The sequence below is a fragment of the Dermacentor andersoni genome, chromosome 10, assembly GCF_023375885.2.
Source record: "Dermacentor andersoni chromosome 10, qqDerAnde1_hic_scaffold, whole genome shotgun sequence".
In the NCBI taxonomy this organism is placed as follows: domain Eukaryota; kingdom Metazoa; phylum Arthropoda; class Arachnida; order Ixodida; family Ixodidae; genus Dermacentor; species Dermacentor andersoni.
The window spans coordinates 65,351,427-65,367,477 of record NC_092823.1 but is presented as its reverse complement, the minus strand read 5'-3'; the positions used below and the strand labels follow the sequence as shown (position 1 = coordinate 65,367,477).

The 16,051-nt window shown below is 52.1% G+C and overlaps 1 protein-coding gene and 1 long non-coding RNA gene across 2 annotated transcripts in view; one reads left to right on the top strand and one right to left on the bottom strand.

Moving 5' to 3' along the window:
• The window catches only part of MESR3 (misexpression suppressor of ras 3), a 240,842-nt gene extending 225,666 nt beyond the window's left edge, over positions 1–15,176 (bottom strand). The window contains exon 1 of the mRNA XM_050191133.2: positions 15,001–15,176. The gene's annotated coding sequence lies outside the window, so the exon portion shown is untranslated. The remainder of the gene's footprint in view (positions 1–15,000) is intronic.
• On the top strand, positions 8,781–10,328 carry LOC140213507 (uncharacterized). Its single transcript, XR_011890360.1, has 2 exons — positions 8,781–9,083; positions 9,161–10,328. It is a non-coding gene; the product is annotated as an uncharacterized lncRNA (long non-coding RNA).
• Positions 15,177–16,051: the final 875 nt, after the last annotated feature.

Here is a 16,051-nt window from a genome sequence, read left to right as displayed (position 1 = left end):
ATCACTATAAATTCGATTCGTTCATTCGAAAATTTGTTTTCTAATATTTTCACATTCCTAACATCGCACCATTCAAGCTCGCGTTCCGGAACTTGGGAAACTCGCGGTGTCGAATTTACGCAGGCTGATGGCATCGGCGCGTGAATTTCGGAGGCGCCGAAATGCCGCAGCGTACAGGAAACGACGTTCATCGCAAAAGCTGCGGCGTCGTTCCTGAGACGACGAAAGCTTCGGATGCGAAATCTTGCCGCTGTCGTGTACACGTGAAAACGAGCCCCATCTGCTGGAGTTTTAAACGCTGGCTTGTTGCTCATTCGCGTAGCGAAGGCTAGTTATCGCCGAAGCAAAACAAAAATTAAGGGCAAACAAGTCCCCTGCTCTTTCTTTGAATTTCGCGGCGAAAGCTCCGCGCGGTATGTGCACACGTCAGCGTTTTCGTCCCGCATGAGAGGCGTAACCCGACGACCCAACCACCCCGCGACCAGAGTGGAGAACTTGATTTGAAAAATTGTTACAGCGCTAACGCGTGCATCCACAAAGTAAGAAGGACGAGACGCAGGCGTTTGTTACTTTGTGGATGCATGTGTTAGCGCTGTAACAAATTTTTCAAATCAAGTATGCAACAACTCGCCCAGAAAGAAGTTTCAACGGAGTGCAGAAGCGGGCGCGCGTGATATGACAGAGAGAGAGAAACTTTTATTGGCTTGACGATTTACGTGCAGTGGTCGGAGACCCTTTAGTCCAAGGCCCCGCTGGCCTCGGCCGCCATATTGACCTGTCATATGAAGGACTGTTGTCCCGCCAGGTCCGAGCTGGTTAGCTGTGCCTCCCATTGCTCCATTGTGTGGTGTGTTTTATCAAACGGGTGTGATTCACAATCCCAAGTAATGTGTTGTAATGTTGGTATGCCTCCGCACCACGGGCAGTCGGGCCTGTAGCGAGTGGGGAACATGGCATTCTGTAATTTAAGGTGGGGGAATACCCCAGTCTGAATTTTGAGCCAGCTGGCGGCTTCCTCTCCACTGAGTTGTGGGTGAGGGGGAGGTTGCACGCTGATGAGCGAGAATCTCCCGGGCATTCGTGGAAGAAGCCATTATACCGGGAGGTGAGAGAGCTTATGAAAGCACATACGTTTTCACGATAGCATCAAGAACGGGGTCACGACTTACGCATCAGTGTTCCTCGCGTTTCACTTTAAGAATGGGAAGTCTCAGTCTCTCGATGCGGCCATGCGATAGCGCATGGCTATTTTTTCCGGTTGCGCATATTTTTCGCTCGTTCTGTCGTCTAACATGCGCATCTAGGAAGCCAACATACATATGAGCGCGCTTTCTTACGAAATAAACTTGGTTGCCAGTTGGCGCCCTTTTAATATCTGTCCCATTTCTTCCGCTTACCTTTCGCGTTGCAAACGTTGACAGAGACGACAAAAGGATTTAAATACAGCCACTTTTAAGGTTTAACTCGGTAGAAAGGTGTAGACTGCCCTGTCACTGAAGAAAGAAGGAAAAGAAACCGCGGAGAAGCAAGCGGATGTCGAAAACGCAAGTGTTCCGGAAACGTTCGAGGCAACACCGCCCGCGATGTTACCCTACCCCGCTCTCAACCCAGCATAGTTCTTCGCCAACTAGTAAAAAAAAAGAAAAACGCATCGTCAGGCCGAAGGCTTGTGTGCGGTACATATATGCCTACATATGCGGGTACCCCCCTCCACGCTTACGCGTGGCCAGATCGGGGTCAGAAATCTTCTTTTGCAACACTCTCACTTCCTCGGCTTCGCTTTGCTCCCCATTTCCTCCTCCGCACGCCAGGCGTTGGCCCGCCTCCACGACATGCAGATCCGTTGTAGTTGTGTGCATCGCGGCGAGGAGGTAAGCAAGGCGTCTTTGCCGCCACTCCCCGCAAGAAGCGTGTAATGGGCGCGCTCTGCGAGTCGCGTACCGTTGGGGGCGCGCGCGCGCACCGCAGCGTTTCTTCCCCGCCTGGATTCTGCCGAGCGTGTGGGAAAAGCGCGTTACGCTCGACCGAAAAGAAAGCCGGAGTGAGCGGCCACGCGTCTTTCCCGTCCCCACGTGCCGCTTCGGCGTGGCCAATCCACCACCGTGGGTAGGAGCCACACACGTGATAGGCAACAACAACAACGCCTAGAAAGCGCGATTGAGCGATGCCGGCAGGCGCAGCAGCAGCGGTGATCGGACACGCGACCGCACGCCTTTCCTTTCTTTTCTTTCTTTCTTTAGCTGCACCGAACTGGATACGTTTACTCGGTTCGGAAGTGTGCAGTAATACGGTAGTAGTTCAAAGAGCGACTGTTCGCGCGGTGTTACGTTTCGCCTACAACGCGCGGTAATGCCGGCGCGGATGCAACGGACGCCGGGGCTTTGTTCAAAGCGGCGGACATTTTGGCCCGTGCGACGCCGCCGCAACGCTTCCCCGCCAAGCGTGTCCAGGCGTGTTTCAGTGCCACGTGTCTTCGTGTGTGCGTGTGTGTGTGTGTGCCCTCGCTTGTCAAAGCGCGGCAGCCGGGGAGCGGAGTTCCCCGAATGAGGAGCCTGGAGGTCTCTCGGCTCAACCGTTCGCGCCGTCGTGTGGGCGGGTTGGCGATGCGTCACTGCACTCGGTTCAGCAGGTCTCTCGGCTCGACCGTGCGCGCCGTCGTGGGCTCATGCTCCGCCGTCCCGTGACCTTCATCCCGTGACCTTCCCTTTTGGACCGCGACGCCGAGAGTATAAGAGCAGCTGCCCCCGGACGCCAGGAGAGAGGCTCCGATTTGTACTGTTGAGTTACGTGCTCTCCCGTCTCTCCACTTCGGTCGACCTGACCGGCCGCTCTTTTGCTATGTTAGAATAAACAAGTTGTTCTGTTACCAGTCTTCTCTTGCTTTGCCGGGACCTTCGGATGCTTCCAGTGCCCCAGGCCGCCAGGCCAACGCTACCCTTGGGGCTTGCGACCCATTATCAATAACGGCCGTCAGCACCGAGACCCCAACAACTCGTGCCAGCGGTGCGATTACTACATCTGGTTGCCAGCGGTGAGATCGCGACAACGGAGGCCAGCAGCGAAGAGATGCGGTTGACAGTATGCTGAGCAGCACAACGACCATCCGGGAGCAGTGCAACGAGCCCTGTGTGATGACTGGTTGCCTGCAGCGGAACGACTGCGCTGAAGTCTTGGCTGCGAGGTTTGGTGAGTGCGGGACTTTCTTCTTCTGAGTTTTGCCAGGCTTTTGTTAGTGTTAGAAACAGAGCTGGTAATTGTGGTTGTCGTTGCTGCCGGGTTAGTTTGCGGCAAGACAATAGTAGGCAGTAGAGAAAGCAGCATTCAGAGCAGCCATGGATTTGAAGTCGTTGCGCAAACCGAAATTGCTGGAGCTTGCAAGAGAGTTGGGTCTGGATGTCTCAGACAAACTCAGAAAACCAGAACTGCTAAGGGCTATTCTTGAGTTAGAAGCTGAGGATGACGAGCTGTCGGAATGCCTTGAGACCATTGAGGAGAGGGAGACGGCAAAAAGACAGGAGCGTGAACTTAAAGAACAGAAAGAGAAAGATGAGCGCGAACGTAAAGAACAGATAGAACGAGAGCAACAAGAGAAAGAAAGAGAGCGCGACCGTCAACACGCTTTGGAAATGAAGCGTCTCGAGTTAGAGATGGAACGCGCTCGTAATGGAAGTCAGGCACACGGTGCAGGAGAACGAGTATTGTTCAAAATGACTGACCTGATGCGGCCGTTTAAGCTTGGAGAGGACATTGGTTTGTTCCTGGTTAACTTTGAGCGAACGTGCGAGAAGCAGGGGTTCTCTCGGGAAACGTGGCCACAGCGCTTGCTCACTTTGCTACCCGGCGAGGCGGCCGACGTAGTCGCTCGCTTGGAGAGAGAGGAGGCAGAGGATTTCGACAAAGTGAAATCGAGTCTGCTAAAAAAGTACCGGCTGTCAGCGGAGGCGTTCCGTCGGAAGTTTCGGGAAAATGAGAAAGGCAAAAGTGAGTCATATACAGAGTTTGCCTACAGGCTTATGTCAAACATGCAGGAGTGGCTCAAAGAAGAGAAAGCGTTTGGTGACCACGAGAAAGTTCTGCAGTGTTTCGGGCTAGAACAGTTTTATAGTCGGTTACCTGAGAACGTGCGGTACTGGGTCTTGGATAGGCCAGACGTTAGTACGGTGGCTCGAGCCGCTGAGCTAGCCGAGGAGTTTGTGACGCGTCGGGCTCGCGGAGCTAAGGACGGTCAAAAGGGTGAATTTGGCTCCAAGTTTGAGAGGCCGAAGTTCACGCCCATGAGAAAGCGGTTCGAGACGAGGCGAGCGCGCGTGTGTTATACGTGCCAGAAGCCGGGTCACTTTTCGGAGCAGTGTCCGACCGAACGTGAGGAGACGGCGGCAACCGAAGCCGAACGCAGAAAGCGGTTCGAGATGAGGCAAGTGCGCGTGTGTTATACGTGCCAGAAGCCGGGACACTTTTCGGCGCAGTGCCCAGAAACAAAACCAAAAGTCGTGTTTTTTTCATTAGGCAGCACTGACGAGAACATGAAGCTTCTCGAGCCTTACATGCGAGACCTCCTCGTGAACGGGAAAGAGTGCCGAGTGCTTCGCGATACCGCAGCTACGATGGATGTCGTTCACCCCTCTTACGTAGAACCCGATATGTTCACGGGCGAGTGCGCATGGATCAAGCAAGCAGTGGAAGCTCATAGCGTGTGTCTGCCGGTAGCAAAAGTGCTTATTGAAGGACCTTTCGGAGCACTTGAGACGGAGGCCGCAGTGTCATCTATGCTGCCCCCCCAGTACCCGTACCTATTTTCGAACAGGTCCGATCACCTCCTGCGCGAGAAGGGGCTTTTGTTTGGTGAGGCTAGCGTTCAGGCCTTAACCAGATCGAAGGTTCGGGAGCTCGCTGCAAAGGCGGTAGTTGCGGGGCCGACGTTGTTGAACGATGAGAAAGGGTCAGAGGCGCAGCAAGCTGGTATTCAGAGCACGCCCGAACGGGATAAAATTGAGCCTGTAGCGTTAAAGGCACCAGATACTGGAGAGGAAATTCCCGATGCGGGAAAGTTAGAAGAGCTTCCGGTCGAGCTTCCGGGACTAGGCTCAGTGACAAACAGGAAAGACACCGATCAAGTCATTAGTGACTTAATAAGTCAAGCATCGCTGTCGCCTGAGCAGAAAACCGAACTACACCAGCTCTTACAAGAGTTTCAAGGTCTGTTCTCTGAGAGGCCGGGTAGGACTTCTGTCCTTACTCATGACATAGAACTTACCTCCCCAGAGCCAGTACGATCCAAGGCGTACCGGGTGTCACCCCGCCAGAGCGATATTATGGAGGCTGAGGTAAAGAAAATGCTACAGCTCGGTGTTATTGAAGCGGGTGAGAGTGATTATACCTCCCCTTTGATTTTAGTTGAGGTACCGGGCAAGGAACCTCGTCCTTGCGTCGACTACCGCAGGCTTAATTCCATCACTAAGGATCAAATTTATCCGATCCCTAACATCGAGGAGCGCCTTGAGAGAGTGAGTAGCGCTCAGTTTATTTCCACCCTAGATCTTGTCAGGGGTTATTGGCAGGTTCCACTTACAGAAGAGGCTAGTAGGTATGCGGCGTTCATTTCACCAATGGGGACATTCCGTCCTAAAGTTTTGAGTTTTGGTTTGAAGAACGCGCCATACTGCTTTTCAAGCCTCATGGATAAAGTGTTGCGGGGACAGCAAGAATTCGCTTTACCGTATCTAGACGACGTAGCGATATTCTCCGCATCCTGGCCGGAACATATGGCGCACTTGCGGGCAGTGCTAACCCGCCTGCGCGATGCGGGCTTGACAGTCAAGGCTCCCAAGTGCCAGTTAGCACAGGCCGAGGTTGTCTACCTCGGACACGTGATTGGTCGGGGTCGTCGCCGCCCCTCTGAAATAAAGGTGGCCGCTGTGCGAGACTTCCCGCAACCGCGCACGAAGACCGATATTCGGTCGTTCTTAGGTGTCGCCGGCTACTATCAGAGGTACATCCCCAGGTACTCTGATATCGCGGCTCCCTTGACGGATGCTCTAAGAAAGACAGAGCCGCAAACAGTCGTCTGGGATGAGACAAAGGAAAGAGCTTTTAGCGCCCTAAAGAGCGCCCTAACAAGCCAGCCTGTGCTACGATCGCCCGACTAGACAAAAGGGTTCGTTGTTCAGTGTGATGCTAGTGAGCGAGGCATGGGCGTTGTACTGTGCCAACGGGAAAATGGAGAAGTAGAACACCCCGTCCTGTATGCTAGTCGTAAGCTGACCAGTCGTGAGCAGGCGTATAGCGCCACCGAGAAAGAGTGTGCGTGTATCGTGTGGGCCGTTCAGAAATTGTCATGTTACCTAGCCGGCTCGAGGTTTATCATTGAAACGGATCACTGCCCTCTCCAATGGCTGCAGACCATCTCTCCCAAAAATGGCCGCCTCCTGCGCTGGAGCCTCGCTTTGCAACAATATTCCTTTGAGGTGCGTTACAAAAAGGGGAGTCTCAACGGTAACGCCGATGGCTTAAGTCGAAGCCCCTAACGTGGGAATCAGCCTCAAAATTGCTTGTTACTGATGTTTTTGTTCCTGAGGCAGGATTTTTAACTTATTGCTTTTGTGTAGTGTTTCAAAGTGATGATGTGCTTTCTAGTGCAATTTTCCGATTTGTGGACGCGTTCTGAGTGCTGCTAAACTACTGTAAGGAACTAGGCAGCAGTATAAAAGGGGAAAGAGCCTGGCAGGGCTTAGTGAGGGTTGTGCCGTGCTTGCTGACTGAGCGGTTGACTTTCGGCGTAGTTCTAACGCTTGCCGGAAACGAGAACAAAAATGTCAACTCTCCCGAAGTCACTTTGCAGTGTCCTGTGTGCACCTGAACGTGAGAACGAGGCCTTCTCTGTGCACTGCGCTCAAGAAACGCCAAAGGACGCCCGACTTCGGTTATGAGCATCATCGAGCGACATCCCTCCGGACAGCGGATGCAGTCCCCTGACCATCGGGATCCCCTTCCCCCGGCGGGGCGGTCTGTTACGTTTCGCCTACAACGCGCGGTAATGCCGGCGCGGATGCAACGGACGCCGGGGCTTTGTTCAAAGCGGCGGACATTTTGGCCCGTGCGACGCCGCCGCAACGCTTCCCCGCCAAGCGTGTCCAGGCGTGTTTCAGTGCCACGTGTCTTCGTGTGTGCGTGTGTGCCCTCGCTTGTCAAAGCGCGGCAGCCGGGGAGCGGAGTTCCCCGAATGAGGAGCCTGGAGGTCTCTCGGCTCAACCGTTCGCGCCGTCGTGTGGGCGGGTTGGCGATGCGTCACTGCACTCGGTTCAGCAGGTCTCTCGGCTCGACCGTGCGCGCCGTCGTGGGCTCATGCTCCGCCGTCCCGTGACCTTCATCCCGTGACCTTCCCTTTTGGACCGCGACGCCAAAAGTATAAGAGCAGCTGCCCCCGGACGCCAGGAGAGAGGCTCCGATTTGTACTGTTGAGTTACGTGCTCTCCCGTCTCTCCACTTCGGTCGACCTGACCGGCCGCTCTTTTGCTATGTTAGAATAAACAAGTTGTTCTGTTACCAGTCTTCTCTTGCTTTGCCGGGACCTTCGGATGCTTCCAGTGCCCCAGGCCGCCAGGCCAACGCTACCCTTGGGGCTTGCGACCCATTATCAATAACGGCCGTCAGCACCGAGACCCCAACAACTCGTGCCAGCGGTGCGATTACTACAGCGGCAACGAACGCTTGCGATCAGCGAGGGCCCCGGTTGCACGAGACACGTGACTGATGCATGACAACAGCTCCTCGTCAACAACTGCTGCTCACTCATCCCAAGCCTCGGGTATGCAGGATGGAGGAGGGGCGACCCCCCTTCCAACACTTCCCCCCCCTTTCTGCTTTTATGCCTTATGTCTATCCCTCATGATGTTTCCAGCGTATTGAAGAGACAACGAAGATAAATGTAGGTTCAGGTGCAATAATAACTTAAAACATAGCGGAGATTGCTCCGCCTCAACGCCACCTATATCAACCGCGATACGGTCTGAAGCACTGCGCAGTGCAACTAAAAACACAAGGCTAGCTCCTCCTGCAGCAAGCAACACTCATCCTCCTCCTGCTGCTCAGTAAATTACGCTTCCACAACGCCAAAAGCACCACTCTTAGCGTGCGTGACAACCGGTACACCAGAGAAAACGCGAAATCAGAAGACAGATGGCGACGCCGCCTCATGGTTCCCGCACCATACCACCGTGGCGTGACAAATTTTGCTGGCGTCCGCGCTCGGCCGTGGTTAACGGTAAACACGGACTACGTTTTGTATTCTGGAGTAGCCAACTAATGAACGTCGAAAGCTTTAGATACACTTACTTAACAACAGCCGGGCTAAACTCGATAAAGCACTTCGAAATTTATGACGGCGCACGACGTACCTGCGTTAAAATTCCGGCGAGAATCTTTCTTTTCTTCTGGCTAGATTTCGCAGTAATCAACATATTACTGCGAAATCAGCGAAAACGAGTTCTTAAATAATACTTTATCCGTCCGAACTATAACTTAGCGTTTTTCTTTAGCATACCTTTAAGCACACTCAAAGCCGAGCCCACATTTTTTTTAGCATGAGCCAATACGAACAGGGCCAATCAGATCCTCGATGTCCTCAAGTACACCAGCATGCTCGATCGTCTTCGTCCGGAGTATAGACCAGAATACGCTAGCCTCGCACCCAGACTAACCGAACGCATACTCTCGCACCCGGATTGCCCGGTAGTCCAGCGCCATATTGTACTGGGCTGCCAAAGTGTGTTCGCCGGCGACCAGTATACATGGCAAGCGCCAGCTCTAGGACTCCAAAGTGCGGAAATGTGCCCGTTCACGCGGATACAAAGTACAAGAAGTCATCTGGGCATCATTGCGTCGTGCTTGGATGCCAAAATAACCAGCGGAAAAGGAGCAGGTTGCTTAGCGCTGTTTGCGAAGAGCACAATACACGTAGGGAATCGTGCCGGTGCGGTGTTTTTAGCCTGCACCGATTTCCATCCGCAACGAAGAATGACAAGCTGCGCCACCGGTGGATAGCTGCAGTGAATAGGAAGAACTACCAACCCAGTAAAAATGCACGAGTGAGTATTCGATCTGTGTATATTTTGGTGCCACGTTCAACTTTGCGCCCTACGAACGTAATATGTGTAACACGCAGGTTTGCTCCGAGCACTTTCTGGACAACAAGCCTACAAAGCAGAATCCCGCGCCGGTGCTTCGCCTTGGCTATAACAAGAAGGCAAGCCTTTTCGTGTGTTCATTCAGGCATAGCTCCCGACGGTTAAGCGGAACAGATGAGTTTGCGGTTAGCGATACTTGCAGCTGGTGCACGGCATGACCATTAAGCGTGAACGACAAGTTGTAGGCAATAGTATGTTGCCCTGCTTGTGAGCGTTATTGCTAATGAAAGTAAACCGAAGTCCGCTCGTCACGTAGCATGCGTCCACAAAAACGTAGACGACTGCTCGCCGCCGAAGGTGTTCTTGCAGCGCGCCTGTCTTTACGAGCTGGTGTTGCAGGTGTCATTCGTACCGAATTCATTTGAGCCTCCTGAGCTCTAAACTGCGTGCGGGCTGTTTGGCGAGGAAAATAAGGTGCTTAATCATTTTTTTTTTTTGTAACAAAATTTTGCTCGTTCTCACCAGTGTTTTTTTTTTTTTTTTTAGTTTTTTCTGAGGGAACGCCAACAATCCGATATGGCCTCGGGCAAGCGAAACAGGTCTGATACCAGGTAGCTGCAGTTGGTAGGGCTAATTTTGTGGAATGCAGGTGCGGTTGTTGTCTTGTACCAAAGGGGTCCCTGATGATGCAGCTTTAAGTAGGAATGGTAATTTTATGTGCCCTGTCATGGTTTGTGCAACTGTACAACACCTACATCTGTCATGCTCGCCCTGTTAAACGGGCTTTGACTGCACATGTACTTGAACATTATAACTACTATAGTTCCTCATTTTCCAATGAGTGCAGGTTTAGCATCATATGCTGCTTGTTCGCGTGCTGTAGGCTTGTGTTCTGAATGTTGTACTCTTAAGTGGTTGTACGATACAATTGGCCTGGTGTATTTTCTATTTCATTTTGAGAGGACTTTATATCTTCGCAACAGTGATGGCATGGGAAAGAACTACAGCCCTTCTTACTATAACATCTATTTTGTTTTCAATGTGCAGGTGGTGAAGGGCAGGCGTCTGCTAATCAGGCAGTCAAACGACCTCGCCAGTTGGTTGCCAAACGCGGCCAACCCAGTAGTGACTATGACAAACAATGCCAAACTGAAAGTGCAGAGGACAATGTTCTGCGTGCTTTAATAAAATGTGGCACCAACACAATGCTGTAAAATCCTTCACAGGTTACGTGCCAAAAAGCTCACACGTTTTCTAGCATATAGCGCGCGGTTTGTACAAACGTAATAGCTTACTTACCCGATATATTCGCTTCTGCAGTCTGCACAGCACTCAGTGTGACTATTGCGGACTTGCATGAGGTCTTGAAGTTTGATTGAATCGAGACAGCGAAAATGACAGGTTAGAAAAAACGCGAAACACGCCTTCCGCCCAGCTAAAAAGCCCAAGTTTCGCTTTCGCGCCGGGTCGCATCTCCCAGCGTGGCAGCCCAGTCCTGCTACTTCGCGGCGCTTGGGATAGATGGCGCGACCAGCGCTCATCAATATGGCGGCGCGCTTAGAATTCACGGTGTTCTGGTGTATAGCGTGCTTCCCCTGGGACGGGAACGCCGTCCGAAACGCGTGTCGTGAGAAACAATCATGTGAGCTGCACGCGGAAAGAAAAAGCGCCGCCCGAATCAAGCAGAGAGCTCGGGAAAAGAAAGGGGGCATGGGAACCCGATAGCCGGCATTAATCGCTGGACGTATAGAGCGTACCCAAACCGCGCGTGCCAGACGCTTCCAACTTTCGCACGGCGTTTTTTTTTCCGAGGGGACAAACGCGAGCGCCCAGCTCTCGTTGGGCGGCCAAGTTTGATGCGAACGTCTGCGTCCCCCGTCCCCCCCCCACGCTATATTTTTTCCCCGAGCTCAAATGAGAACGGAGTGCCGAAGTAATCCAGGGAGACACGGCAGGTATGCAGCACGACATCGCGTGCGACCGGGCGTGTATAGACAAGGCGCAAGTTTGTAAACAAACCATCATCATCATATACTGTTCATTTCGACTGCCTGAGGAAGCGATCCAATTATCTGTCTTGAGCCCCCCCTCAAGAAGCTTACGCGTTGCGTAACCCCGCATTGTTGTAGAGCGCACAGCAACTGCAGAAAGCGCGAGTGCAATGCTGCTCAACGGCCACCGCCCAGCACTGGAGCGACAACACAACGCCCCTGGGAAGGAAGTTCGTGGGTATAGCGGCGCAACGGATCTTTTGACAAGTTTTGTTCGTCCATTAAACAGTGAAATTAACGAAATCAACATAGTGCTCCGCAGCGCAGTACGCCAGAGAGATTGAGCTATATATGCACCGCAGCGGTTCCTCCAGAATCTCGCGAAGCCCGAGCAAAACGCTCAAATAATCAACCTATTATGCAGTGAAATGAACGAAATTAACATAGTGCTGAGCAGCGCAAAGCGCCACGGCGATTGAGCTATACAGCGCCGCGGTTTCCGCAGAATCTTGCGAAGCCGAGCAACGAGCTCAAATCCCCGAGTTCCGACGCGCAGGTATAATGCATGTAATGTTCGAGGGAAGAAATTTATATTCTTCGAGGAGGCGCGCGCAACAACTGAAAGAACACCTGGCAAGACGCATCGCGGAAGACAAGCGATTTGAGACGCGCGAACGAACGCTGCATCGCAAAGCAATCGATACACACGACGTCGAAGCTAACTCAAACGCCGCGGAGATCGCCGATACCGCGAGAAAAAAAGCGCGCAAAAAGAAATCCGAACAAGAAAACGAGTTTGCGAGCGCTGTACAGGGAGCGCGCTTACATAGATAATAGTTATTCAAATCGCGTCGCCCTCGGCAGGTGTCAGTGAGGGCGCACGCGTAGGCACGTCCGCGGTTTGGTCCAGTTTCTTCGTCGTCGATGAATAAATACGTCGCGCCAGCTGCCCGTGACACTGCCGCGCTACGTCTTGGCCGGGTGCCACCTTGGCGAAAGGTTCGGACCGGTCGCCTTCTGTAACGTATACGCTCGACCGTGGAGACATGCTCCTGGATAGAGTGGCGACGACGCTGGATGTATATCGCCCGTGCATCGCAAAACCGCATTTGGAAATGCCGGGTCGGCAGCCAAATGAGCGCGTAAAAGAGCGATTCGTTACAGCGAGACGCCGGTAGCCGGGCAATTCGAAGAAAGAAAGAAAAACACGTGGCCGGCGCGGAGCGGCGCACCGATTTTAACGACGGTTTTTTTTTTTTTTTAGCCACGCAGATATACACGGTGTGGAAGGTGACTGATATGGCACCCGCAGCGAGGGCGCAGATTGAATGTTAGACAAGGACGCAGTATACTACTACGCGGTTAGTGGTCGACAAATCAGTTTTAAGGGCTGCGCGACGGGCGAAACCTTGCGCGCGACCCGTGGGAATGCGGCTTTCGTGAGCTTCCGAGCGGCTTGGCAGTCCAGCGGCCACGCTGACATATTAAATTGATGTCCTGTCTTCAGGGTGTGCCGCCGCTTGGTGAAAAAGTTGTCTATTGAAGACAGTTTGCCTATACATGCCGCGAATACACCCTCGCAATTTTTCTTTAATACCGCGCGAGCGTCAGACTGCATGGCGAGCATCGAGCGCACGGCGAGCGTCGACCGTACGGCGAACATCGACCTCACGGCGAGCGTCGATCACACTGCGAGTGGCACTTCTGAAGTGAACAGCGCAGCACAACACATTCGAACTGGAAATAGCATTGCGCATCCACGCGTAACAAGTTTCCGATCCCACCACCACTCTTCGCCTCTACAAGGCCGCTGACACGCCGTGCGGTCGACGCTCGCTGCGGCAGTGTTAAATAATTGCAACGAGTGCGCGCACACTTATATCAGGGGTGTGCAAATACTCGAATCTTCGAACTGGAACTGAACGCTTCTCTTTCGTTGATGTACTGGTCATTCGATTGTGGCCGCATATAGAATTACTGGAATCTGCAACCATAACGCGGAAACTAATGTTTCCATACATATGTTCATGCGACTATCAAATTCGCCCTCTGTAAGAGAAATTAACACAATACGGGAATAATCATGGATCAAACTAAATAAATTAGCAGAGTTTCACGAAGAAAATCACAAATACGCCTGTGCGAGTCGTCAAAACGCTTTAGTGTAAGCAGCCGTAATGAGGAGCATCGCGAGACACGGCCGTGTGAGCAAAACATTGTGCTAACGTATAGCGAGAAATAAGGAAGCAGCGCGTGCCACCATTTCCGTCCGGGATCAATTCACCTGATCCCGACAATTTGGTCCAGCAGGAGGCAATTCTCTCAGTAAGCCATACGGGACCGTGCGACACGGCAACACCAAAATAATTTGCACCCTTCAAGAGTGTATGAGAGTGAAAACTGGTATAAACTCGCACCTTAGACCCAAAAAGGGTGTAAGGCTGCCAGTTTATCCATTTCCACCCTTGTTCACTTTGAAAGGTGTAAATTGGTTTACAGTGTAGCCTGCTTCGTAACGGTGCAAAAGATGCACGGATATCGGAGCAGCATATTTTGGGTGCTGCACGCCTATTTCGTCTTTTTTTTTTCTTCGCATAGCAGCCCACAAATTTCACCCAGAAATCTCAACTCGTGCGAAACTAATTTTGGGCGTTAATGCCCACGAAAGTTGCCCGACAGAGGCAGCAGTCGCCATACATAGGTTCCGTAGCTCATCAATTGGTAGCGCATCTGATGCGAAAAAAATGTGCATCCGCCTGCCACATTTTTTTCGGCGACGGTCACCCCTCGCCTTCCCGCCCTTACGTAAGGACGCGCTTCCATCATCGCATACATGTGGCGATAAGGCGACTCGAAGCAGCATTTCTGTGCACTCATTTCTGAGTACGTTGACGCAAGCACTGTGCGACAGTCGCGAAGTTAAATGAGCGCACTTAAATGCGCAGGTCGGTTACGAAGTACAGAAGTATGGTTACGCGCAAGTACGCTTACGCAGCAGGAAATATCTCCGCCCGCCACCACTTCTGCAGCAGCACAGTTTCAACGGAAAACAGAGGTGATACCAGATAAGCACATAGAACAGAAATCCAGTAGCAGACGACGAATCTGTACGCAACGGTTGCAACTGCCACTATGAGTGCAACCTAGTTCCTGTCCTTTACTTCAGTTAGCTTTACTTTCACAACGGCCGCGGAACGGTTCATAGGTGTACAGTGAAAAATGAAACACGAGAATGAAAAACGAAAAGGATGTACCCGGTCTATTGTGTTTTCCCTTCAGATGAACAAACTACTAAAACTAATACAACTTGATTATACTGCTTTTTTTTTTTTTCTTGAGGGGGTGGAGTGGGCTGCAGTGGAAGCGGCGGGACAGAGGAATAATGAAAGTGCTAGTCTGGGTTCTGGCATTCAAGTGTTTCAAAAAAAAAAAAAAATTACCTTCCGCGAGTTGACAAGTTCTTGGTGTGGCACTGCTCAGGCTGATTTTGTAAAACGTGGCGCAGCGATTGTCTTCAACAGACGTAATCAGCAGAAGACAGACATGTACGCTACATGCTATGCAATACTACATGACATGCGAATGTGCGGGGTAATTGCCACAACCAGCGCCAGAAAGCGTGCCCACGGCCTACGAGCATGCTTTTTCTACTTTAAAAACATTCCGCACGGCGCCAAAAACATCACCAACGCGTACGCACTACGAAAACAATCTGGCTGCAATGCGTTTGTTAACACAACCACTCGTTGAACTCAAAAGGTGTCGTTAGATCATATACGGGCGTTTCAAACTTTGCCGCTGCCACTTGGCTCGCGAAACGCACAGCGCACGCCGCGACGTTCAAAACGTATGAAACCACTCCGTGGCGATATCGCGTCGAAACTTACCTGTTACAGTCAGTAGATGCACAGCATGCAGACGATGAAAATCACGTATGTCCGATGCGGAGCGTGCAAAAAAATCCAAGCGGCAGAAAGGCGGCACCAGCATTCACCACATTCAAAACACGACATACAGCTCGTATCCCATCGCAGACGACAGTCAAAACTCGTCTGGCGAAAATAAGCGCGCGCCACAGCGAGAGCGGCCGCGGCAGCCTCCGGTAGGGGGCAGCGGGCGACGCGCTGGCGCTTGACGTCGTGGGTTAGGCTACGCGAGTATTGTTGACGTCATGCTTTTCTTTGGCGCGTCAAATTTGAACAGGCGTAATTCGTGATTTCTTAGAGGAGGCGTAATAGCCTCTTAGATTTTCCACTTCTGGCTACCCACGGGATACCAGAACCAGCCACGATTGATGCTCTCTGGAAGTTCTCTGGCTAGCAGACGACAAAAATAGGCGATGAGCGCTCGGCGCCATCGTAGGGGGGACCACCTATTCTACCACCGTGGTAGAATAGGTGGTAGAATTCTACCACCGTGACTTGACGGGTGGCAACGAGACGCTTGAGGACTTTTACCCCGCTTAATTTGCCAACTGACTACGGCAGCCTTCGGTTTTAGTTACTACTGGTGGTATCTTACAATGTTCCAACGCACCGTAACGCTTAGCGAAACGGTGCGATACGAGAGGCGGCGAACAACTTAAGTGTTTCTCTCTCTCTCTCTCTCTCTCTCTGTCGTAAAGCTTCTTTCCGTGAAAAGCACGCCGCGCTGTGTGCATGCTACCTGCGTCGCGTTCCACCGCAGGTTGTAGACGCTCACTCCCACACGTAGCGGTGCTGACGTGTTCTAACGAGGCCGTTGATGTTCATTGAGTGCCGATTGAGTAATAACCAGCCCGTCAATATAGCCGGCTATACATTCGCTTTTCCCGTGTGAAGCTTCCCGCTGGTCACAATCGGCGTGCATTTCCATGCGTCAGTAAGCAACCCCAGCTATTTCAGCACAGGGACCAGAAGAGAGAAAGCATATGTATCAGCCGAAACAACCTTCTGGAAT